This window comes from Falco punctatus (assembly GCF_963210335.1).
Source record: "Falco punctatus genome assembly, chromosome: 1".
NCBI classification, from domain to species: Eukaryota; Metazoa; Chordata; class Aves; order Falconiformes; family Falconidae; genus Falco; species Falco punctatus.
Window position 1 is genome coordinate 34755642 of NC_137580.1, and position 26837 is coordinate 34782478.

Sequence of the window (26837 nt, forward strand, 5' to 3'; positions counted from 1 at the left end):
TTTTATGTATGCAGGCAAACCTAAGCAAAGTTAATGTTGGTCCACGATGTAAGGTCAGAGTTTATAAACTGAATTTTTATCAAACGCCTATCTGTATGTTTAGATGATATTCACAGTCTTTCATAATCTCAAAAAAGGTGTTTGCCCCGTCTAAATCTAAATTTAAAAGATAACTAATCTCTAAAAGCTATAAGAAAGTTCTTTTAATTGCAGTGTGTGTGTCACTCAAATTGTATTACAAATCCAGTATATGGCGGATTTCACAAATTGTGATATGTATTGAAAGTAAAAGCCTTTTATAGGGCTGAAATGAGATTCTTGTGACTGCAAGTTTATGTAGTATTATCCCTTATGCAACTTTTGAACTTTATCTAAATCTCAAGTTTTTGCTCTTTAAGTTCTGTATTTGAGCAAAATCTGATGTTCTCTATGGTTTTGGATGTGATATTTGTTATGTTTTTAAACGGATGTGAGGGTCAGTCATGCAAGCATTTACAGGTGGGCAGATAGTCTTTTGCACATGCATCTGAGCAAAAGCCACCATGTCAGACATCTGAAATCTGTGGTCACACCTCTCTATTAAATTTGCTAACGTTTAAACTGAGTGAGGGCATGGTGAATAAAAGGTGAAATGAGCAGACTGATATCTACCAGGTCTCTTAGCTGGCATACGTTTTGTCCCCAGGCTCATCCAGTGAAAATATTCCCAAAATGAAATAATTTAGTATGAGTTTCTCTGCTACTTCTGTTAAGAGAGTTCTTGGAGTGTCTATAGGGATGCAATACCAAGAGAAAGTGCCCCCCTGAGATGCTGGTGTCACTGTCTGAAGACTGTGCAGAAGCAGAAGTCATTTAGGCAAAGATTTTTTGAATGCCCATAATCAAGAGGCTTGGAAGAGATGACTGTTGATTGTTGTAGCAGAAAGTGGACGGAATCACTGGAAACAAAAATATCTTTCCTAACCGTGATCTGAGGAAGCCTGTGCCAGTTTTTTTCCGGAAGGCTCTCAATATATTCTGGCAGTACATTGCAGATTCCTATGCTCTTGTAAGCTTCTGCAGCTGTGAAAATCTGCAAATCAGGAGTAGGAGGACAGAGCAACAATTGTTGTACTTGAGCAGAATCCTGATAAAACTCAGATTTGAATTTTTCCCCAAAGTTATGTTGTACCTGTATTGTTTCATGTTGAAATGTATACATAAAGGAAAAACTGGTAAGGAGAAAATGATTGCTGCAGTATGGGATTAAAATACAGTTCAGTATTTACTTTAGTAGAATTGTCTGGTTTGTAAGGCAGAAGAACCTTAGGGCTTTTTTACTATAGTTTAAAGATTTTGATTATATCCAATTGTAAGTCACATCAGAGTACCTGCTTTGTGTGGCTGAGATTACATTCAAAAAACAATTCATTTTACTTGAAAGTGATAGATGGATATACTGCTGATACCATAAATATAAGAGATATATATATATATATTTGATGCCTAAGTTCTTACGTGTTCTCACAAGTGAGACACTGTAAACAAGCCATAGTTGATTTTTGTGCCAGGATTTATTTAGGAACCAACTAGACTAACATTTTTTTCTCAATTATCTCACACTTCACTCACATTGTCTCATTCATCTCTGTCTCCCTAACACAACATTCAGCAGATCACAATTTCCCTGCACAGAGATTGCTGCTGGTCCAGGATTGTTGGGCAAGAAGTTGTTGGTTCCTGTGCTTCTTGTACTTGCTCATCTTAGGCATTGTTAGCCCAGGACCCAGGGTGACTATAACATTAATCTCCATCCAGCTGGCTGATCTAGATCTTCTCCCACTTTCAGGATCTTTCCTCCAGCCAGGATCTTTACCACCTTCTCTCCAGGCTTGCTTCTTTTTGTCCTCCTTTTCTTTCCACAACCCCAAGGCCCCAGACTTCTCACTCTAAGCAGCCAGTGTGCAGAAGCACAATGTGTGTTCAGCATCCTAATTTATGGTTCTGTCTGATGTCTCTAAAAACGAAAAGATTTTGGATATGCCACTTTTATACCAGGTGTTATAAAAATTTACAGACTGTACTCGTTGCAGCTGAGAAATAGTAAACTTATTGACAATTCAAAAATCCAATTTCTGACATTCAGCCCTCCTACACACGTACATCCAATTATCTGTCACCTGTTAGTGTTCTCAGTTTAAGATAAAGGGTTTTTTTTTGCCTATGGCAGGTGCTTATGCTCCTAAAATATCTGCAGTTTTACCTCCTGCAGACTGACCCAATCCCATGCTGTTTGCTGCACCTCTGCCCTTCTCTAGATCCTGATGGTGTGTGGGTCAGTAAAGGGTAAGAGACCTCCTGGAGTTCCTTTGAGCATCAGCCTAAAGGTGTAATGGTTTTTTAAAAGTAGGTGATGATATAAGACTTCTGATAACCACATATGAAAGATTAAGAACATTTTCACCCTCATTAATGGATTATGCAGAAATTATTTCCCATCAATAATCTCACTGATAATATATTGTATAACTGTTATCTTGAAGCTCCAAAGTGCTTTAGTGAAGAAATATAAACATTCACACACCTCTGGCCTGGAAATTACAGCCAAGATAGTTTACAGTATTATCAAACTATAATTTCAAAATTTCTTTCTTCTTTGACCATGTTGTTATGGTTGATGAACAAAGGAAAATTTTACGTATTTTGTAAGAATAATCAAGACAACAAAATATTAAAGTTTCTTATAAAAGTGTGCTTGTAAGTAGAATGTTGGGGTTTCTTTTTTTCATATTATGTGAGAAATACAAGTGTTTAATAAAAGACTCGTTGTATGTTAATGTTTTCCATTGACTTAGGGTAAGCAATCTTCAGTTATCTCAGATGCAGTCTTTATATGGTACAGACATCCTTTGTGACTTTGACTGCATGTTTGTGTGTTTGACAGTGTGCATTTATAGATGCTTTGGTGCATTGCAAAGATAGCTGATGTCCAAAGAATTATACAGAAGAACCCCCTGACATCAAGTGAGTGTATAAGATCTTTGCCAGAATTGTATTTCATTAGGAATCTTGTATTTATTCATAAGCTTTTTAATTTTTTACTTAATTTGATTTTTTTAAAAGCCACTGTACTATCACATGCTCCTGAATTCTAAATTTCAAGAAAAGATGCTCTTACAAAAAAAGCTCATACAAATAGGTTGTGTTAAAAAGAGTTAGTATCCTGGTCATATCCCCAGTGACAGTTGAAGTGAACCCAGGCAAATGATTTCAGGCATAAAGCTGTGCTAGTTGCAGCTATGAATTTAATAAATAAATTGTAGTAAAGGGTAGTAACTAAATTTTTATATATCAAGCATTGGAGGATGATGTATTTGAATAAATGAGTGTGAAAAATGGATAAATATTTATTTATTTTAACAACAATCCAGAATTTGTCCAAATTATGCTTAGGTTGGTGTTTCCTGACTGAAAGATTGATGCTAAACTTGTGTTGTCTTCCACCTTTATTGATATGAGTAAAAGAACTTAAATATTTTTCCATGGAATTTCTGTTTCATAAATTAATCACTATAGTATGTAAATGTTTCTGATGTTTCTTTCTCTTCATTAATGCTAGATATAAAATGGATTTTATACCTTCAGAGTTTCCATCATAGCTTGCCATTTGCAAAGGCAGTTGAAGTTAAACAAATATGATCATTGTAATTTCTATAAGCATCATGACTATCCACATCTTTGGGACAATAAAACAACTACCATTACTAGGTAAATTCCTGAATACAAAATAAAGCCTAAAATAATCTCCATTTGCTGATTACAATTTTGTTCTTCCTTATTTGTCACTATTTGTGGTGGTCCTAGTGAACACAAATATTTATAAATGCTTTGGAAGGTTTATTTTGGTGTGAGGGATTTTGTTTTGTTTTGCTTTCCTACAGATTTCATTACATGATATGCCACATGTCAGACAGGCACAAGCAGGGAACAGGCATATTCACAGAAACTTTAGTGTTGTCATTGTCTGGGTTTATTACCTGATATTCTCTGAAGCTTCTTTAAAGCTTTATTTCAATTAAAAAAAAATCAGTTGTTGCACAAATATAGTGATGCCCAATATATGAAGAGCTGACGCTTTAATCAAGCTGAAGCAACTGGCATAAAGTAACAAAAAATTCTGGTTTCATTGTACTTTGTTCTCTGTTTCTCAGTATTTACAAATCCCATTGTTGCCCTGAGATTTCTTTTCAACCTGAACAGTTTCTAGAAGAAAGTGGCCTTCAGTCATAAGTATGCAATAGGGAGTTCTTTTCCCATAGCTACAATTTTCAATTAATGGAAGGGGCATTTCGGCATTCACCAGGCATTCTATTGGTATAAAAAGACTCAAGAAAAATTGGCTGTTGTAACTAATCCATATCATGTGAGTTTAGGTAGAAATGAATGGGGCAGTAAATGAAGGAGTTTGACACTAACTGGATGGCTTTTGGAGCAAAAAATATTTCAAAATCCTGAGACTAAAATAGTCCAAAACATTACAGTATTCCTACAGATGAGGAAATACATAGAGGTTTTCCTGACTCTCCAGGAGCTGTTTTCTTAAATCCTTCTGCATATTTTCTATAGAGAAGGTAGTATTGGGTTTTATTATATTTTACATATTGAAGCCTGTTGTGGTTTTGACAGAGTTCTAAACCTCCTAGAAAGATCAGTAGATTCCCAAGTTGTGTGTACTACCAACTTGGAAAACCCCAGCTCATACTCTTCCTTGCTCTTGAAGGATTCGGTTTCTTCCTCTTCCATTAAAACAATAGATGTTTAGGTTTTCTTCTCATTCAGCATTTTACAACACATTTCTGCATTATTCTGCCAGCAGATTTCCCACTAAAAATGAAAGTACAGCTGGAAAAGAATTGTCTTTTGTATTGAAGCCTTTTCCTAGGCTGCAGCTGTAGAGAGAGCTTAACAAAGCAGCTCTTCCATTGGACCATTTCCTTGGACTGTGCAAGTGAAATTTTCTGCACTCTGACCTTCTGAAAATTCCCCTGGAAATGATTGTGGGTTCCACATCTTGGCTTGCATTTAATATATAATTTTTGCAAAGAAAACTATTGCTTAAGTTTCAGTTGTTGCATCCTCAGTCTTTCAGGAGACATTACAGATTGTACCACCTTTGATATCCTCTATTAGAATATGCCTACCTTGGGACAATAGAGTAATGATGATTTTTTGAAGTACTTTTAAAATTATTTACACCAGCTCTACATGCTTAAAAGGCCATTGTGAGGACCTCTTTCAATTCTGATACACAAGATATCGATAAGATTTGGAGATTAGAATAAACTAAATTTACCAATGAATCTGAAAACAACCTGGCTTTTATTTCTTATATCACTGAATACAGTAGATTAATACTGGTATTAATGACTGTAGGAATTAGCTGCATACTGTTTGGAAGTGGAAGTAGATGCTTTCTTGTCTCTTTCATTTTATTCCTCTAATCTTGTCTTATGAGGCAGCTGATGCAGAAAGAGTTTTGACACATCAAGAATCAGGTGGCAGGAAACTGTTTATTTATGACACTTCAGCTATGGAAAACACTGGAGCTTTCCCCTCCTTGACCCTCTTCAAAGCATATTCAAGGCTTTCAGATATTTTCCACCAAGGAAAGAATAACAGGAGAGCAATGACCTTTCAAGCATTATCTTAATTCTTGCTTAACTGAGAAAAAATTGTATTCCTACAGAACGTTCTTTAGCACTTAAAAATCAGGGAAGGTGTATTGCTGTTATGTTCAGCTGTCCTGTAGTCATTTATTTAAATCAGTTATTTAACTGCTCTGGCTGTGTGTCCATAAGCATCCATGAAAATATAAAATTATTAATAGAAGAATGTTCTCCTGAATGTCAAGGAATATGTTTTTGACTAGGGTAGCTACCCCAAAGATTGTAGTTTATTGTTGATTTGTAAGATCTTGGACACCCTGCTTCTCACATCAGTAGTGTCATTAATTTGTGGATGTAGAAATACTGGTAACTGAAAATATTTGCATGCCCAAAGAAATGTTTTAAATCTGAAAACTTTAGTGATTCATCTACTCTTAGTAAATGGCTAGCGATGAGTTGATGTTTTATGAAGTAGGAGAACAACCTATATGTTGCTTCCCTAGGTTTGCTTTTATCTTCCTGATGTCTTTATCATGCTAAACAAGAGTTTCATATTTCAATTTGTTACAACATAGTATGTTGAATAGATCTTAAACTTCATATAATTCATGAAATTATATGACTTCTGAGTTATTTTCAGCAGTAAGAGATAGGATAGAGATTGTACGCACAGCTTTTAAAGTAATTTTCATATTTATTTAACAAGAAATAAGGAATTATAATAAATAATGTAACACATTATTTGTAGTATGGTGATAGACCTGTATCCAAATCCAGACTCTCAACCATGTATGTACTTCATTGTACCTGAGGATAAGTGTAATTCTTGCATCTTCATTTCTCTTGACTTTTTTTTTTTCCCTTGAAGATCTTTTTTCCCCCCACAAGTATTACTGGTCTATTCCTAGAAACTTTTCCTGTCCTCTCTTATCTTCTTGAATTGGAAGTAAGAAGAGAGGGTATTTGTTGGCTGTTGGATGAGTAGATGAAAATGATGGCTATTAGTTGACAATGTAATGAAAAGCTAATCCAAATCAATTCCTTTTAAAGGGAAGTAATGGAATATCCATTGGCAAGGGTTTCATGATCAGCCTACCAGGAAGTTGATATAAGTGCATTAGGTATGGCCTAGATGGCTGTTGGATGCCTTTTCTTTCTCATTTTTTATAATATTATGGAAATTAAAATCTCCATGTCTCAAATAGGCTATACTCAATATAGATGTTCCAGACAATCTGCTGTTCAGTTGTGGGTTAAAACAAAGAAAAGAATAAAGGTGGAGAAGGGGGGAAATTCAGCACGCATTAGTCCTTCTATACTTGCCTCATGACATCCAGTAGAAGGTTACAACTTAGTCTCATCCGTAACCTAGCACTGGAAAGAACATATACCGTGCTAGCTTGGTAGGTCAATATGTTTCTGCATGAAAAGAAGGAAAAATTTAGCACAAAATCTGCTCTTCGTGGTTTGTGAAGTGCCAAGAGTCTCTTTTCTCTGCAGCTGTATCGGCCTTGTTATGACCAATAGATCTGTTTTGAGCAGTAAGCTGTTAAATCCTTTGGAAAAGCAGAAAATTGGAGGAAAAGAAATCTTCAAATTTACAGTTTGATAAAATGGTGCTGTAAAGACTAAAATGAAAAAAGCTTTATGAGCCATGAGCAAGGTTACTACAACTAGAAATTCATAGAAGTTGAAATTTGAGCTAATTGCTCAATCGTAAACCCTGAAATATCTTTAGGCAGTTATATTGGTAGGGTAGATGTCGATTGTAAAGATCTCACGGTTACTGAGAAATTTAATGTCCTCCTTGTGTAGCAGAGAACGTGTGTAATTAATTGCCCAAAAGCAAGTAATATGTTAACCAGACTAGGGGAAGCCTTTACTTAGGATCAATAAACCCTCTGGCATTTCTTTTCCAAAGTTATCGAGAATATCATTAAATCTCTGTCAACCCCTATGCTGTTATTTAAGAGAACCATGCCTTTTGAGGTCAGAACAGGATATTCTGCACAGCATCCCAGTTGCCCCTAAGAACTTTCTCCTTGGCTGGGGAGTCAGTCACACAGCCCCACTTTTAGCTTCACCTCAGGGCTTTGACATTTAACATGTGAATAAGATAAATAAAATAAGTCAATAATCAATAAGGCAGATTAATCTTATGAAGAATAACATTTCTTTATAAATATAACCCCTTGTATTTGTAGGAGAAAAAACCCCACTACCCTAAAATTATGGAGATAGACTCTTGTTCAGAATCCTTTCGTATTAACTTGTACAAGAGTTTGTGTGTTTTTTAAAATCTCGTACAGGCTGTTCCAGATCTGCATACCAATGATGCATTTTGCACTCCACTGAACTTTGCAAAGCTCTGACACTGCAGTCATCGAGCACAAAAATATTTTGTGGAAGAAATCAATAGAAATCTTATAAGGATCTGTCTCAGACTCAAACCAATATACAGAGATAATACTAAGAGAAAAGAGAAAATGTGGTGGAATTTTGCTAAAGCTTTAGTATCACACTATTGGCTGAAGACAAAAGAGTGCTTACCTAAGCAAGTTTATAATTCAATCTTGAATATGCCAAACGTCATCAAGGAAAAAAAACCCAACTCTTAACAGTCTTCCATGTTCAGCTAAGGAAGAGCAAAAATCATTACTATTTTTAGAAGAAAGCTACTGTTTTATTTAGTACTGTCCTTTATACACAGAAAAGAATAATACCTATCCTTTTGATGTCTTCAAAACAAAATTTAAGACTATCACATTTATGGATGACAAATAGGTCCCAGAAGACTACATTCTTTGCAGACTTCCAAGACAGCTGCATGTCTGAAAGATGTTGACAGAGAAGACTGTCTTTAAACAAGCCAGAAGAGATTTTGTAAATGATATGAGGACATAATTTCCCCAGAAGCAGAGAATCCTGTTATTATGTCCCTGTTACACTTGCCTTACAAATTTGCCTTTTCACTCCTTAGAAGCTGCTCAGTAAATTGCTCCTTAGAGATACCTGTTTTTGCTATAGCCATTTTTAGATTTAGGTATGTTGTCTTTTTTATTGTGGGTTGTAAGATAGAGAAAAATTATTTTTCTCATTGGTTTTGCTGATTTTGAAATAAAGGGAATGGTGTTCTTACATATAGTTTTTAGTTTCTTTGACTAATAAAATCTGTTTGAATGAAGTATTCAGACCTTTAAAAATAAGGCCTCCCAGCACACACTGCACATGGCTTTGAAGTCAGTGTATGCTCATAAACACAGCTTTTGAGAACTATGAATTAGTTACCTTATTGACTCAAAATGTATTTCCCCATTAAACGCTTAACTTGTTGCCAACAGCCAAACCCATTCTCATGAAAGTTGTTAGGCCACATTTTTTCTTTGCAGAAAGTTTCTGACTTTTACAACGTATAATTCTTAAGACTTCTGAAGATGTTTATCAGTGCTTTATCAGGAAATGATCATGCATAAGAACTCACTTTTTCTGAATGCTTTATTTAAACCTGATAACGTAGGATTAGACAGTTCATTGTGTGTTGACATTCAGATTAAACCAAAAAATGTTTAACTTCCCTTATATTATTTGTAATTTACAGCTCCTTAAGAGGATGAAGTTCAGCTACATGAATTTTTTTACAATGATTTTGTGATAGGCTATATATGTGTTATATTTTGTTATAAGTAAATTACTCCCAAGCAAGTTAATTTTTCTTCTTTAAACACATGGAGAACAGACATATAATTGTAGTTTACTGCTTCTGGACTTCATCTCTATTTCTTGCTGATACTGAATGTAACTTTTTTTTTTTTTAATTCTTCCCCTATAGGCTTTTCTATCCTTTTGGGTCAGATCATGGACTCTATTAAAAGGGAGAAAAGTGAACTTACGTAGGGATGTAAGTAAATGAGAGTATATAAGAAAATGACTAGTAAATTCTCCTAAGTTTTCTGGACATTTTTATTCAGTTTTCAAAATACTAGTTATTTATGAGTTATTGAGAATTTTTGAAGGGTTAACGCACATCAAAACAGGTATCATCACTTTTTTGCTGTTGATTCGCCTAATATTTTCATGCCTAAAGATTGATTTTGGAATTTTTGAGAATTTCACAACTTGAAATACATGATTATTTAGTGAATTTACATTAATTCAGATGTTCAAAGCTTCCTTACAACTTATCTCATACTAATCACCAGTAATGTTCTACTCACATGATGTAAATCTATCAGAATAGACATCGAAGCTTGTACGTCTCATTACCAGAACACAACAAATATTTATATAGTCAAAAGTTTTTTGCATACATATTTTTAACTTCACTACAAAATACATGTTTTTAAGGGATGCTTCATACCAGATTATTTCCATCAAAATCAGTTTGTTACAAAGTACATTGACCAATTTTTCCTCCCCAAGGAGAATAATGAACTCATGACTCAGTTCTGACTGAATCATTACTCTATGTATCATGAAAATGAGCTATTTCTAGCTGTTTAGTAGTATGAAAGAAGGACCCTAAAGTCTTTTTCTTTGCAAAATTTTTTCAAATGTTAGGTTTATGAATGCTGAGGGGGTTTCCATTTTGGCTGAGTTCTACTTGACTCTTTTGTCTTCTAAAACCAAATTATTGACAGCAGTTTTAACCTGTGCTTCACTGGGAACAAATGCCTTGGTAGCTGGCCAGTGTAACAGATTCTTTGGGTGACATGCATATTCTATACTGATCTTGCCAAAGCCTGGCATTTCAGATAGCTTCCTTTCCAAGAGCAGGTGTTCATTTATTCCACATCATTCTGCAACCTTGGCAGATAACATGAAATTCAGAACTAGTGGCAAAAAAAGAGCTCGTTGATCCAGCTCCATAGAAAAAAATCCTAATGCTTGCAGCATGAAGTAGAAAATCAAGAAAAGTGTGAAGTCACAGTGTAGCTTGGTAGGAATAGGGAAGGATAGTAAGTTATACCTGAACATACTACCTCGTTAACTTTTCAAAGAATATAATACTTTGCCTACACATTTATTTATTAAGTAATTTATGTACTTATTGGGTCTGTCTGGACAGCAATCTTAAAGTATTAACAAAAGTCACTTTGCAACCATTCTTTCCTCCTTACCAACACTGAATAAATAATTGCCATTTGATTGCAATAGTTTTATTCTTTGTTAAAATAAATCTCATTGTTTCTCTTCTTTTACTTTGATTATCTTCACTTAGTCAACATTGGTTTAATTACACATAATGTAAACCATCAAAATTTTTCAACAGCACAAAACATAACATACATGCATGAGACCTGATAGCAAAGCTGTGCTTAAGAGCTGAATGTGTACTAAAAATCCTCATACCAGTAGGGAAAATATTCTCAGTCTGTGCAGTTCCATGAATATTGTACACTTGAGGGAGGTAAATATTTGATGAGTTTCATACTGTAGTAAACTCTATTTTCCACTTACTTTGACTGCCACCATCTCTGTTGCCTTGCTTACAAAGTAATAGATGTATTTTATCTTTAAAGTACTCCTTCACCTTTTCATAGGCCATCTCAAATTGCACCAAACATTTTTCTCTTATGCATTTCTTTCTTTATCCCTTGGCATGTGTAAATGTTTAAAAACTCTTTATCAGGGTTACATCAGGAAAACAAATGACTGTAGCTTATTAAGCCTGCTGAGAGGGAAAATAAGCTTACTATAAAAGCTACAGTGTACCTGTATAAAATCGAATTAAATTCGAGCCACCTAGCTGACCCACCTTCTCTGCGGACTGAAGACTTTCTGTAATGATTCAGGATCTTGTTACAATGACACAGGAACTAGCTAGATGAGTCTAGACCAGGGGTCCTCAAACTGTGGGCCGGATACGGCCCCCCAGGGTCCTCAATCTGGCCCCCGGTATTTACAGACCCACCCCACCCCCCCACCCCCCGCCGGGGATTGGGGGGGGAAACCAAGCGACTGCAGACGACTGCCTGCCACTGCATCCGTATGCCGGCCCCCTGGTTAAAAAGTTTAAGGACCCCTGGTCTAGGGAAGCTGTTGTAAATTGATGGTACTTTAAAGGGAAGAAGGAGTAAGAAGTTAAAATATGACTGCAGCTCTTGGAGACACCCTGATCTTGCTTCACGCGTAAAAACATCCCTAGTTATTCTCATCAGTGTAGACTGGAAATAATGTAGGCCAACAACCAAATGGGTTCTTCCAGTGGATTATGGAGCTTTGTGTCGCTATGTGACAACACAAGGGCTTTGCTGACCATACCTGAACTTACTGCACTGTATAGCTGTATAATTTAGGATACCAGGAGGTGCTGTGATACAGTAATTTCCAGCTGTGAACTCAAGCTACAAATGCTTTATGAGTCCTATTATTTGGGAGATATTGAATGGTCACTTTTTTAGAAGATCTGAGCAGGGAACAGGCTTTCTACTCTGAAGGATCTGGGACTCCAGAAATTCTTTTATCAAAGTAAAAGTCAAGTTCAGAAAAAACATGAAAAATTGGCTATAGTTTGCGAGAAGTAAATATCTACCTTCTGAAATAGATTCACATCTCTACTTTAAATGTAACTGCAAGGCAGTTCTCTACATTTCTTCCATACTTTTGAGTGGGCATTCCTGTCTAGAAATGACAGAAGAAAAATTTGTAAAGAAAATTTAATCAAAACAGATATGTTCCTGCAAAATATTTTATTCCTAATCAACAACCCTCTTTGGAATGATTTTTTAATGCAAAAAATAATACCAAGCAGCCCAACCGTAAAAAGCAGTTAATTTTACATTATCAGCAAGCCTGTAAGGTTTTATTTAAAGGTTCAAGACAAAAATGTGTAGTTATAAGTATCAGCATCACGCTAACAATGACAAGGCAGTGACGTGCTTTTTCTCCTACATTCTAGAATATTTTGTTCTTGATCTATAAAACAGTACATAAAGATGCTAAATCATTCCATATTTTGGCCTGACTTAATTAGTCTTAGCATGCTGTAGGGTAATGTTGCATAATTGAAAAAAAATATTGCTAAAGCACTTTGATATCACAGTATAAAGGTGTGCACATGAATGATGTAGGGGATGGAATACGGTGGAAAAAAATCATATTAAGTACTCAAAATGTGAAAATTATATTTTGAAATAATAGAGGACCAAAGGATTTCCATTGGGTCTTTAGCCCAATGGAATTTATTTAGTGGCCTTGGCATAAACTTTTTTCAGGGAAGAACATGGAATTGTGTTTGAAATATTCTAACAAAGTTTTGTACAATGCACATTAAAAGTATATGCATTCCTTAATATTTGCAATACCTTTTCTGAGTCGTCTTTTCATGATTTTTCCTGTATTCTGTCTTCCAGTTAGGACTTTTTTTCATTCCTGAGTCTAAACAAGATATACAACCTCATGAGGTCTTAAGAACAGGGTTCAATTAAAAAACCCCACATGTGGCCTAATGAGTTTCATAATATTTAACTTACATTGTCTTGGTTTGGTCAACTACATACCCCTCTCATGTAAATGCAGTTTTTCCTTGCATCCCTGGCTGCCTCTTACTTTCTTCACAGTCCTTTTACTTTCTTTCTATATTCCATTGGTTCAGGATATACATAGAAAACACTTGTATAGCTAGGGAAGACAACCAGGAGAATTGGAGAAGCTGGGCATGGGAGATCTAGTTATGAGGGCTCTAGAGAGGAAAGAAGGGAACCTAGCTGAAAAACCGCCGGGGTTAGGAGGAAGTAAAAAGCAGCGTACCTGTGTTCTGACAGCTGCCTATGATCAATCAAAGAGCAGTATTGTTATCTTTATTCTGCCGTAGGTAGGAGAAAAATTGACAAGTAATCACAAATGGTTTTGGTGATTAATTATTTTTCATAGCATAAGTCATGAAGAAATGTGTGTATTTACATTTTAATAGAGAAAATCATGGTGACCTATACAGCCTGTGTTTCTGTTTTAGAATAATTTTTAAGGTAATATCTGCAAGTGTGTCCCTATAGTTGTATAAAGTACTAGAGAATAAAACTGAATATTACTGGACTTAAAAACTAATCTAGATTATGCAACTCCCAGAGACTTTAGTGCTGTACATCTCTTTGTTTCCTACTGTTGTCACACAAATGCCTACGGCTAAAACACAGTACAGTGAAAGACAAGAGTATAGCTTTGGAAATGCAAACTGCAGAATAGAAATAGGTTCTAATATTTTAACTGATTTTGACAAGCAGTAAATTCATATTTTGTGACTAATGTTTCTGTAAGTTTTTTTTTCATTTACCAAGACAATGATGTGCTTTTTGCTAGAGGATTCTTTAAACTTTTTTTTTTTCCTAGTTTCTTTGCTTAATATCTGGAACCTCTCAAAGATAGGATTTATTTTGAAGCATTATTTTAAATATTAATAATGGCTCTGCAATTTCAACGTTGCTCTACTCCAAACTGTGACAAGTTAGCTTTATATTTGTTTTAGTTGGTGTCAGTGTTTTACTGATCTTATTCTTACATAACTTCTGCATTTGTATTTGACTTCATAATGCTAGTGCACTGATGACTGCAGAAATAGTAGTCTCCTCATGAGGACCTGTAATGTGTTCTAATGACCTTTAAAATATCCATTCTCTGCTGCAGAGAGTCAGCTGAAGATTTTCTTTATCATTCATAAAATACATTCCTAGAGTCTCCAGAACACAAATCAGAAATAATATCTGTTAGCCTATTTTTGTGTGACCAGGAGAATAAAATTTATGTATATATTTATAATGAGGAATTATAACCCTTCTCTTCTTTGCAAAAAATAAGTGAGTACAATTTTGTCTCAGAAAAAGTTAGCTGGAACATATTCAGTGGTTTTTTGAGGTCCATCTGGCATTGGACACCGGTGTAATGGCCGTGAGAAACCCTTTAGCCTGGGAATCTGTGTGTGTAACAGCATACCTTACCACGGCACCGCAACTAAATATTGCACCAGATTCTCAGGCAGTGCCCTCCCTGGCTGTTTATTCTGACAGAAATTGTGTATGGAGCAAAGCATGAATAAACGTTTTGGTAATACTTCACTATGCCAACTTTAGGTGTGTAGGAGTGGGCATCATCTAGAAAATGAACTGTCTTCTTTTTTTAGTGTAATTTTGAAGCCCATGGAGCCACCACAGTTCGTCAGAAGCCTGTTGGTAGGAGCCTTTGAAACTGTATTAAGGTTTAAAATAATAAAAAACCCCCAACAAAACAAAACAACAACAAAAACCCACAAAAAACCTTCCATCAGCAGTGCTGTGAATTGGTCCGTGCTGAAATGCCATCTGTTCTCAAAAAGAATGGATTTTTACTAGAATGCAGTATGTTTGGCTTAAGATGCACCCTGCTGTGTGTGTTGCAGTTTTCTTTTCTACTTGCCCTACCACATTAGGTATTTTCTGAAGTCTTTAACTTATTTATTGTTAGTTGGGTGGATCTGAAATGTATACTTGCTGTCTGAAGGTATATGTGTTTTTAGAAGGATTTCTAGGTTCTTTATCATCATCATAATCTAATGTAATATATTGAACTTCTTGTGTTTCTCTGCAGTGATTTTCTTCAGAAGATACTATTTCAGAAAACGGAATAAAGTCTTTTAAGGTCATTCAGTTGAGCTCATATAAACATTATTGCCATTTGTGCTTTGTGTAAGTGAGCAGTTTTCTGTCATTAGAGGAGGTAAACTTGCACATTATTTTTTTTTTTAACCTAGTTTACTGGAACTTCTTGGCAAAATGTATTGCCAGGCTCCTTGGTTTTATGCTTTCCTAACCTGCAGAAAAGTTTATTTGGTTTGAGAATCTGATGAAAATCATGCTGGTTTGACCCTGTTTTGCTGGTGCTTTCTTGTTGGCACTTTAGGCATATGAATTTTTCTTTTTATTTTTTTTTTGCAAACATAAGGGGAGTAACCTTTCCATTAATTTAGAATGAAATGTTTAGAAAAAAGTGGAAGTATTTTATACTGACAGAAAGTACAATTTTCTGCACGTTATGTTTGGCAATTTTATGGAAAATGGAAATATTTTGCTTTGCTTATTTCTTCAAGAGGAACTTCCCTTTAAGGGGAAATTTGTTCTCTTAATGCTGTACAATTACTTATATAATGCAAATTGCTTTTTACTATAGATAAGTCATTCTTCCATGGCTCAGTGTCCAAACTTGTGCAAATTCCAAAGAATCTAGTTGTGTATCTACTGGTTCTAATAACGTGTTTCTGGAGGCCACTTTGTGTGATTGTAGGTGATGTTTAGTTTATTCAGAAGGCCACTGGGCTACTTTCCTTCAGTATCTCATTAAACTGCAGGAATGTAATTCTCTGATTTCAGAAATGGAGTTCATGTTTTGAACACATCATCTTTCGTCTGAGTCTCTTTTTACAAACACTAATCAACAAAATTATTTTTATATTCTGAATTCACAGCCTTTAAAGTTTTTATGAGGTTAGTCTATTGTGTTGCAGGAGAAACATTTGTGCTCTCAAAAATTACTAGCAGAAGAAAAAAGTAGTGTCCATTTCATCTGCATTGCCTTGGATCTTGTATTGCCTGGTTTCTTGGTTCACTTAGGGACTCTTCAGTTTCTGCTTTGGGTACTGCAATCCTGTGCAAAGGTCTATGTAAATAGTGTGAGGTTTTCACTTTACTCAGACTCTTCAGTAGTCTATAAAGTTGAGTCCACTGGTGGTGGCCTGAATTTTCATATTTTCAAGTCTAATGAATACATTTTGGTAGTGTGTTCCATGCAGAAGAGCAAATAAAAAGAATTCTTACACACACCACTACCCCCCAATATATATCTTTGGCTTTGTAAACCTTCTCTTGGTGTATAAGGTTGAAATAAGGATAAGCAAAGACATATGAGAAATTATGTAACTGTAAAAGAAGGATGTTGCCTTTAGCTTCTGTATGTGTCTTCATGCTCAGTATGGAAGCTTCTTAGTAATGTCTGTGTGAAGTCTTTGGGGTGACATATTTAAGATAATCTTGTAGCATTGCTGGTACTCTAAATATTTATCCTTTAATATACTCAGTAAGTGCTCAGCTGCCTCCCTGACCATAAGTCCTACAGCCACACTGATATTTGCCCACCAGGAATTCTCTAGCTATTCAAAAAGCAACTCTACTTGCGGTGTTCAGTGAGTTTTCGGAGCTGTGCAAGGGAATCATTTACCGCAAATTGATTTTGTTTCCATCATCTCTTTGGATGAATTCTGCTGGGCCAGGAAGCAGATGGAATCCCTGGAGGCAGCTGAATTCTTGTTCCCTGTACTAGTGGCTGTAACCTAGCCTGCTCACAATTAATCCATGATTGAAAAGCAATTGGCAGAAACCTGAGATTGCATGTAATGTACTGATATGGTCTCTAAATTAAAATAGAATTGAATATTGGATTCTCTTCTTTATAAGAATGCAGTGGAGTAGCTAACAGTTATCTGAGCATAATTTTGGAAATTTCCTATGATATTTATGTTCAGTGTGTGGAATTAGAGTCAATTATAGTTGTTACAATAACAGCTGGAGTGTTTTTCATAGTGATCCCTGATAATGTTTTCATGCAACGTACACAGCTCTGAAATCTTTACATAGGGAGGAGATCATTGGCTTTGGAGAGAACTTTCATGCATTCTTATGCACTCAGGTGCTGTTAGATTTGGCTGTGTGTAATAAAAAAAGACTAAAAGATTTGGCTTTAGTTAACTAGGGGAATAGCATTATAAATCCATACCAACAACGTTGCAATGTTATCAGCAAGGTACTGATTCAAATATTTTTGTCATAACATTTCATGCATGAGTTGGTTGCAGTTTACTCATATTTTGTATGTCTTACCAAACAGAGAAATTTGTAACTTTCCATGTTGGATCATATCCTGCTCATAGAACAGAAATTCTCAAATCAACAGTGTTTCAAAAAATTAAATAGAAAACATGTGTCCTGGTTTCTGTTGTCTTCTATGACATCTGGTTGCAAACTATCATCAAAATGTGAATGCTATTAACTATCATTTTTGTCTTACACATAGTTAATCAGTTAATCTTCAGCCTGTTGGTATGTCTTCAGTGTTGTTGACATCTAATCAGAATAGATACAGTTTACTTAAAAATCAATATTTTAGCCTGTTTCAGTTGACATATATTGAGGATTTGGTCTGCAAAACAGTGTTCTTCCAAACCCTTGAGTACCTCCCTGTAAGTTGTTTAGGGCACTCAGGTTTTTTTCCCGTGTTCCACATTCAGAGCTGAGATAGTCCACATACCCAATGGCAAGGGTATCAGAATAAGCTTGTCTGGGATCCAGCTAATATATGTAATTACAAATGAAAGTTTGGTACTCTTCAAGTATCTGCAGGCAGAACAGGTAGTGCAAGAGGCAAAGTAGGAAGGTTATCTTAATCTTGATACTTTGTCTAGAAGTCATCAGGGAAAACCAGCAATGGATAATTACATAATAAACCAAAGTCTGACCCTGTCTTGTTTTCTTGGTGTCTTAAAATACAAGGACTGTGAGTTGGGCGCTCTGTATACAACTTTTCTGTCCTGAAACAGTTGAAGATTTGAGATCTCAGGCTCTTTTATAAGTTGTTAATTCAGAGAAATCACTTGTTTTTATTAAAAAAATATATCTGTATGGTTTTTATTTTATTATTTTATTTTGGCTGTATCTAAATCTCCTTTAATATAAAAATAATTTAAAAAGGGAAATAGATTAAATTCAGACATCCTTTTGACAATGCTAAAACATTTTAAAACAAAAAATAATGATCTTTGAAAACTCTGGGAAAAATGAAATTTAACTTTCAACAGATTGGTTTTAATGAACAGCAACTTTTACAATGGTTGGGGTGAGATGGGGAAAACATTGCTCAAAATACCTCTTAAGGTAGTCAAAATTCTTTCTTGCCAGACTGTATAGCTCTGTGCAGCTTCTGTAATACCTCAAAAAGAAATCTAGTGGCAGTCCAAATGTGATATTAGGTCACAAGTGTGGCTGATCCTTCCATTTTCAAAATTTCATCTATAATGCAATTTTGATTATCCTGGCTATGGCCTCTTATCACACTGTGGCAGCTGTTGAGTGCTCCTCAGCGTTGTTCTCATATGTAAGCAAGGATTTTCCCATGTAAATGCGGGTGCAGGGGTGTGCCTTGGAATAATGATGTTGCAAAGGTGTACGTGAGATCCCAGAAGGAAGGACTCATCTCTGCATTCCCAAACCTAGACATAAATGAAATAGATATCAAAACTGATAGAGTAGAGAAGATGAACTCTCTAGTTACCTTTTTTTTAAAAAAACAAGAATTTAACCTAAATTAAATTATATTAATATTTATGGATAAATACATATGGATATGTATGGATACATATACATACAATGTATGGATACATATAGATACATATCTTTACATTAACAATTTTTTTCCCTTCAATTGTGCTTGTTTTGATTTTTTTGTCTCAAACCTTTTTGTCTGTTGACCTTTTCACTTTTGTATTTTTTATTTTTTATTTCCCAGGAGTAAAATGTATCACTCATCACAGTGTTACAATGAAAAGACTGTACAGGAGCTCTATAAGACTTCCTGAGACTGTGACCTTTATTAAATACTAAAAGGCTTACTTCTGGAGATAACTGTGCTAACCTAATTAAATTAGTGTGCAAAGGCTGCAATTGGATTAATTTTGACAGATTCAAGTTTAAAATAACAGTAGTGGTTTACAACTATTGTGACTTTAATTTTAGTGTAAAACTTTGCATGTTTTCCTCTAAAAAAAGAAAAGACTAAAAAAAGTAAAATTAGACACAATGCTAAACTGCTTTATCAAATAGGAGTTAGTTATTCAGTTCACGTTTACTGAATGAATTAGTAGACTTACAAATTGAAGATAATAAAATGAAAACAAATTTAGTATTCACCAAGTACTATTTGACCATAGTAACCACGAGACTTACAACAGTAATGTTAGGTAAAAACCACTGCTGTAAAAAAGACAAATGCCCAGTTTTTGTATGGTAATACCAACTATGTGTTCCTAAAGCAGCTATTGTTCACTTTCTGTAGTGACCTTGCTTTAAATTACCAGTATATTTGATAAGATAGTATATTACATTAGAAAGCTTTTAAGCTCAAGCCATTTCAGGGTATGAGAAAAATCATCTGTATCCCAAAGACAAACTAGCACACTACTTGGAAATTTTCTTTGTTTAACCATAATAAAATAACCACAAATCTTTTAAATAAAGAAAATACAATATAAATCTTACATATAATTTTACATAATAAAATTTAAAATACTTTGTTGTCACTGCCAAAGGCCTAATACTTTTGTGAAATTTTCTTTTGAACTTGTTTTATTATATCTATGAATTCTTTCTAAATATGATATATTGGCTTCTTGTTTTTTACTTTGTTTGGTTTGATTTCTTTTTCTGGAACTGCTTTAGTGAAATAATTTACAGGAAGGTAGATACTTGTGGCTGTGAAATGTGCAATTAGAGCAGATCCCATCACAGTGGCATAACTGAAAAACTACAGAGCTCTCCTGCTGAAGAGCAAACCAGCAGAACAAGAGATACGTGATAAATGAGTGCTAGTCATCATGGATTGTAGCTTCTGGGCAATGCTTTCTTATTTCAGGATTGACCTGTCTTTTTCTATTTAATGTATGTTTACTTTCCTTGGTATTTGGAATTTGGGAAAAAGAATAAAAATTTTAACAAAAAAGCATTCTAAAGCCAACATAAACTGTGCTTAACTACTGCAGGCATTTCCCGCTTTAAACAAGGGCATTGGAAGATTCAGCTAGTGGAGGATGAAATTAAATCTCTTCAGGCTATCAGTATACTGCTGCATTTCACACAGTCTTGTAATTTCATATTTTTAGCAAATCACCTGTAGATATGTTTCATTCTGCACCATTTGAAATCCATAAATCAATACTTGGTTTCTTTCTAAAAAGCTATTCAGCTGTAAGTTACGGTCCTAATGCAGTTTTAGGTGAAGTTAGGTTGTATAGGAAGTATGTTGTCTTCTTGGCCTCATAATTCATGATTAAAATAATTTGTAGATGTCTGTCACTACTATGATCAAAATGTTAAATGGCAGGTTTACTTTTATTTTTTAAGTATTTCCTGCTTTTTTGTACCTTTGCTCTTTCACAGATTTTTTTTTTTTTTTTTTTTTTAATTTTTCATGTGCCTGTCTTAGAAATAGTTCCCTAGCCATAGATTTCTGGCATGAAAACAAAAAGCCTGTCATGCTTTTAATTGTGTTTCACATTCTGTGATCTTCAAAAACTCTTTGCAGTGTTACCTATTACCTTCTCATCCTTCAGTTTACCGTGGCTAAGAAAATAAGCCTTGCTTCTATGTCAAAAGGCTCAAGAAAGCACAGAGTTAGTAGAACACTAATTTTGTGCAGCAGTCATCCTTCAAAAAAATTTAAAAAAAATTCATTGAAGAAAGACTTAGTAGTAAAAAAAACTAGGGGAAGGAAAAAAAATCTCAGAATATTTAAATAGAAAATATTAAGATTTATTAATCTGTATTTTATTATACTATTAAATTAAGATTTGTCAGTGATGTTCAGCATCCTATCTAGCTTGAATTTTGACTTAAGTATAAATTTTAATGAAAATAGTTGAAGTTAAGTGTCTTGCAGGTGAACCTCTGTGAAACTAGAAAGAAAAGTCATGGCGAAGCAGCAGTTGAGCAAGTGTAATATTAAACATGATTTCAGAGTCTGTGTTCCTGAAATGGAATTTTCTTGTCTGCCTCACATATATTAGTTGTAAATGTCTTTTAGTATTTCAATATACAAGAATAAATGCTTTTTCCACTCTATGTAGAGAGTGAAAATGGAATGCATGCTTAATGCAGATTGATCTTTCACTAGATTCTAATCTGTCTGGTTGAGAGTCATTTTTCTTGATACAGTTATTCATTCATTTACTCTAAAAATTGTCACTTCAGTGAATACTTGCTGAGATTTCTGTTCCTGCTGGAGTCAGTAATAAACACTGTTTAACTCTAGCGGGAAATAGCTTAGGTTTTAAATATACAGTCTTTTTGAAGCTGATAGAAGTTGGCTACTGCAGATGTTTCTGTTAAAAAAAAATACATAACTTAACTGGAGATCTTGGTAGAATAGAAGTTGACAACTCAGTTCCAGTAAAAAAAAATTCAGTTTGATATCATTAAGATTATTAATTGTAGGCTTCAGAGAGTCCGTAGCATAGTGGTCCATAGAGACTTTGATTACGATCTGTATCTTTAAAGTTGTTATTAATGGTAAAAGTGAATGTGTAAATTTGCACTGAGTAAATGATACCTTTAAATTGTTTATTCTGAGTTCATTAACAAATGCTTCTGTTTCTATTTATATCTGCAAAAGTGCATATTGATAGATTCATAGGTTTGTGACTATCTGCCCCATCATCATCTATTTCTTCTCGTATTTTTCTTTCTGAGGTGCTTATATATGACTGTCACTTCAAGTTATCTAATCTTTCTATTAAAAGATTATGGTTTTATTTTCAGATAGAAATATTTAGAATATTCAAAACTTCAGACTGAAGCTTTTTATGATTCTTCTTTCTGATACTTTAGTTGAAGTTATTTTACCCTTTTTGGGTAATAAATACATATAACAACCTGTGCATGTCTGTTTCATTGAGTTCATCTCAGTACCTTGGAGAGGGGTGGTGGAATTTGATAGCTAGAACAAGGATGAGAAGAGGAAGGTGACACTGTGTTCCCACTGCTCATCCCCCAAAACATTTGAAGAGAACGAGCAAGATTATCTGCTTTGATTGTTTCTCAGACAAATAGGTATTCAAGGCAATGAGTACCCAGGATGAAGACAGCCTGAGACTAAGGGGTGCAGATGAAGTCAAAGAGAGGCTTTTGAGATAAAAGTGATGTAAAACAGAAGGACATAGGATCAGAAGTTGCATATGATGTAGAATAAAGAGCAAGGGCTATGCAATGCCAAATAAAAGAGGGTTTTCATTACTACCATGTCCAAGAGCCCAGGATTTTTGGGTTCTAGAATTTCACTGCTGTTAGCTAACATCTGTACAACTTACACACCCTGCCCACTTCAGTAGTGGAAAGATTTGTAAAGCAAAAGAGATCATTTAAGGCAACTTAGTATTTGATATTTTATTAATTTACTTCTTGCCACTATGTCCTGCGCAGCTGCTGGAAAATTTCCTAAGATCAAAGTATTCACAACTTACCTCTAATTGCATTTTTGTCATTTCTGAGTGTTAAGTACACACAACTGGAAATGACAACAGTAAAGTGTGTTTTGATTATATAAAGAGCTATATAAATGTAAATATTCTGAGAAATCATGTTAATGTTATCCTGACTACCAAACTGAAAACTCACTTGGCAAATAACCTGTTTGTTCCTCTGTTCCACCACCTGAAAAAAAGAGGATGCTACTGTCACTAAAATCAGGATGCTTAAAACCATAAATACCTTTAAATGTGTGAGAGGTTTGTAGAATGTTCCAATTAAACAGGTGATTGCACAGAAGATTCATGGGGGAATGTTTTCTGAGTTTGCAAGATCTGGATAATCCACTAAAAAAAGAAAAAAGATGTGGCTTAAAGCCCAGTGTAACTCAGTCTATTTGTGAATGAGCAAAAATTACTTCAAAATTACCTTTCAGTACATGCTTCATAGTAGTTTTCAATTTGGGAGAAATAGCTCTGTTCAAGGCTGAGAAGAAGGATTGAGGGATTGATTCTTTGAACTCCAAGTAAGAGGGCTGAAAAGGGTAGCTATTTTCTAGTTTTATGATCCATGGCATTGTCATTTGCTTTATAGTGAGAGTACTAAATGTTGCATAGAATCAGTGTTCGTACAAACTATTATTGTTTCCAGCAGATCAAAAATATAATTATAAACATATATAGTAGTTTCAATCACCATCTATGCATTATTCATGCATATAATGTATTTATAACCTATTTAATAACAAGTTGTTACTTTATTTAATGTACAAATCTTGGATATATGATATATAAAGTTCATGTAATGGGCAAACCATTTGAATTAATTGACCAAATTCTTCTTTATTTGTATCACATTTGTGCAGCTAGTTTGTTTCATTCCTGTCCCTTTAGCTTTAGAGTGATTTTGAAGCTGACAAATGTCCGTGTGAAACCAGCCAGCAGGTTTTTTTTAGATTGCAAAGATTGACTGTGTTACGCCTGACTGATTTGTATTTTAGGCAGTGACTGCTCTGTCATTATTACGTATTAACTGCTAGATTAAGATTTGTCTCATTAAAAAGCAATAAACCTAATGTACTGAAGTCTCTAACAGCTAATCACAATGCAGTTTTCTCTATATTGTCATAATCATCAATGTCCCTCAAATATGAGTATTTGTTTCTATTCGTAGTTTCTTTCAAAGAGGTGAATGGGTAAGTTTTTCCATGTATATACATAAAGTATTTCAATTAATAATTTGTCTGTAAAAGTTGCAGTAGTTTACATCTCAAGCTGTAACAGTATCTGTAAAAAGAAAGATCTTCTCAACCATGTACAGATCCCCCTTCCAATGTTTTCACTTAATAATCACTTCCTCTCTCACCAGAAGCATTACCCACTTGGACACAGATAAACAAAACCAGTGTGGGCATTTATAAATATCACATATGTAAAGTTTTTTATACAAATGTGAAACGATGAAGGTGTTGTGTACTGGTGTCTAAAACTTAGTAAGAAAAGTCCAAGCCAGATTGTATCCACTTTTATAATTGTTCTTGATATAGCACAGCCAGCTATCATTTGATTCTTACTAAATTTTGCAGCTACTTCTACAATACAACTGTTAAACAATATAAGCAGGCTTAAGGAACAACAGCAATGATGGTGGCTGGCAGGGACAAAAGGGCAAGGGGATGGAAAGTGTTTCATAAGGGGCTTGACACACAAAGTAATTAAAGAAAAAAAGCACCAAACCTTGGCTTAAACCCATCCCTAAAGTGCTTACTCAAGAAAAAAATTAATTCAATTATAGGGTGAGGCTGTACTATTTGGAAATAATTGTGGTATGATGTCACCTAGTTCCGGCTATCTGCCCATATTCTGTATATATTTTTTTTTTTAAGTTACAGTGTTAATTTGATTTTAAGTTGATGAGACAAGCCACATGGTTGCAGTCAAGCACATGCTCAATACCTTCCTAAATGGAGTCTTGTGTAGGTACCTAAATAGTAACTGAGCCAATTTATTTGACAAGCTGTGAGATGTGCAGCCAGGAGTTTTTGCTTAAATTAGTTCTTTGTTAGAATTATAATTGACAGGGCTGGGAAAGGTGACACTGATACCTTAGAGGAACCATGCAGCAGGCAGGATGATCATTTACCTGTCCATCAAAGAAGAAGAAGAAGAAAGTAATGAAAAAGATAGTTTCCTGTCTGATTGGCAAGCAGTCGATCCAAGACAGCTTCCCTGTGTTGTTGAGAGTTATGGAGTACGAAAGAGATGCAAAGTAGCTCTTTGGGATGTTGTGCAGCCACTGCCAAAGCTTGGAATGTACCTTCACTATGTGAAATGTAGACCTTTGATCGTGGCTCATGATGAGACTTTACTGCCAAGCCACTGATTCTCTGTTGTCACAACAGCTTAGATCTGCGTCCTGCCAAAAGGTACTACTCAGGTGGATTGCTTCTCAGTGCTCTTGTATTAATGTATGATATCTAGCAGTTCTCATCATCTATTAGAAAGTTTTCCAAGTACAACAAATGCTTTGGCAGAATACTCTGGTGCAACAGAGGAAGTCAACAAGCTGTTTGATTGTGGATAAAAGAGTACAGTCCAGTATGACAGAAGATGAATTTTTTGTACTCCTGTCACTGATTATTGCTGAAGTATGACCAATGAAATATGGGATGAAATTATCGTATGTGCTGGTTAATTCAGATTTACTTTTATAGTTATATTCAACAGATATGTTTTTTATTTAATTCTGATCCATATTGGGCATGATAATAGAAGTGTGTGTATATATATAAATATATGTATATTTATCTACATCCAGCTGTGTTTCAGTTACACAGGAAAAGAGGCTGTGAGTAGACCTTTTTGGTTTTCTCCAGATTTCAGTGCAATTAAGAAGGATGGAACAAAACAGAAGCATGTTTGGTATCTTGTGGGATAAGTAAGTACATACATGAGACTCCTAATCTAAGAGAAAGAGAGGACCTCCTCTTACTTGCTGTTAAGTTGCCATGGTATCTGCTTTGATGAGGAATAAAAGCATGTTTATTTAAGTTAGATGTGTCTTTAAAATTAGTTGAAAAATTACTTTTAATATACTTTAGTTCAGATATAAAATACATCTTTGATTTGGCTTTGAAAGTTTATTATACTAGGTGATGCTAACACAGAAATTATAGATCTCTCTGCAAGGCGGATTTGTTAAATATAGTTGTTTGAATAGCTCAGTGTTACTCTATTGCAGTCTTCTTGAAATAACATTTCTTCTCTTTAGGTACTGTATTTCATAATACTACCACTGTGCATTAAAATGGAATTATCTGGAACCCATTTAAGCAATCAATTTGAGATTTAATTGCCTTGAATATAACTGAAGAAATGTGTTTAATGCATATGATGAAAATGCAAATCTAAATTATATTTCTGATACAGAAGGTACTATGATGGGTTGTTAGTGGTCTGGCTGAATTAAGTTTTTTATCTAGTGAATGCAGATTTTTAAATATTACAGTTTGAACTGGAATTTTGGGTACTTAATAAAAGCAAGGGACAGTTCTGCATGAAATTATAGCTAATTTTAAGCAGTGAACAAAATTCACGAGTTTGTTGCCCTTGTTCATGTTCTATTGTTATTGTTATCTGTTAATCAGAACAAGAGAATGTCAACACGAGAGTAAGGATGGAAAGGATTTTGTGTCATGTACTCTATTTTATTAATGCTGTGTAATCTACAGAACCCCATACTCTGAATGAAAATAATCATGAATAAAAAGAACATTACAATTTATATATTCACTAAGAATAAAAAAAGGTATTTGTAAATCAGTTTGTAAAGTGGGTCTTTGAATGTCATAGTAGTTTTCCCATTGAAAAAAAATACTTTACTATGCAATTTTCTATTTTAACAAATATTGGTGCAGCCACTAGGAGGTTTTGCCAACTTAAAA

The 26837-nt window shown here is 34.6% G+C and overlaps 1 protein-coding gene across 2 annotated transcripts in view; it reads left to right on the top strand.

Moving 5' to 3' along the window:
- GPM6A (glycoprotein M6A) overlaps positions 1 to 26837 on the top strand; it is a 144024-nt gene that overhangs the window by 60971 nt on the left and 56216 nt on the right. Inside the window, exon 1 of one of the 2 annotated variants that reach the window (XM_080372032.1) lies at positions 11624 to 25831. The exons of the other annotated variant lie outside the window; for it this stretch is intronic. The gene's annotated coding sequence lies outside the window, so the exon portion shown is untranslated. Of the gene's footprint in view, positions 1 to 11623; positions 25832 to 26837 lie in introns of those variants that run through there. 2 annotated transcript variants of the gene reach the window in all.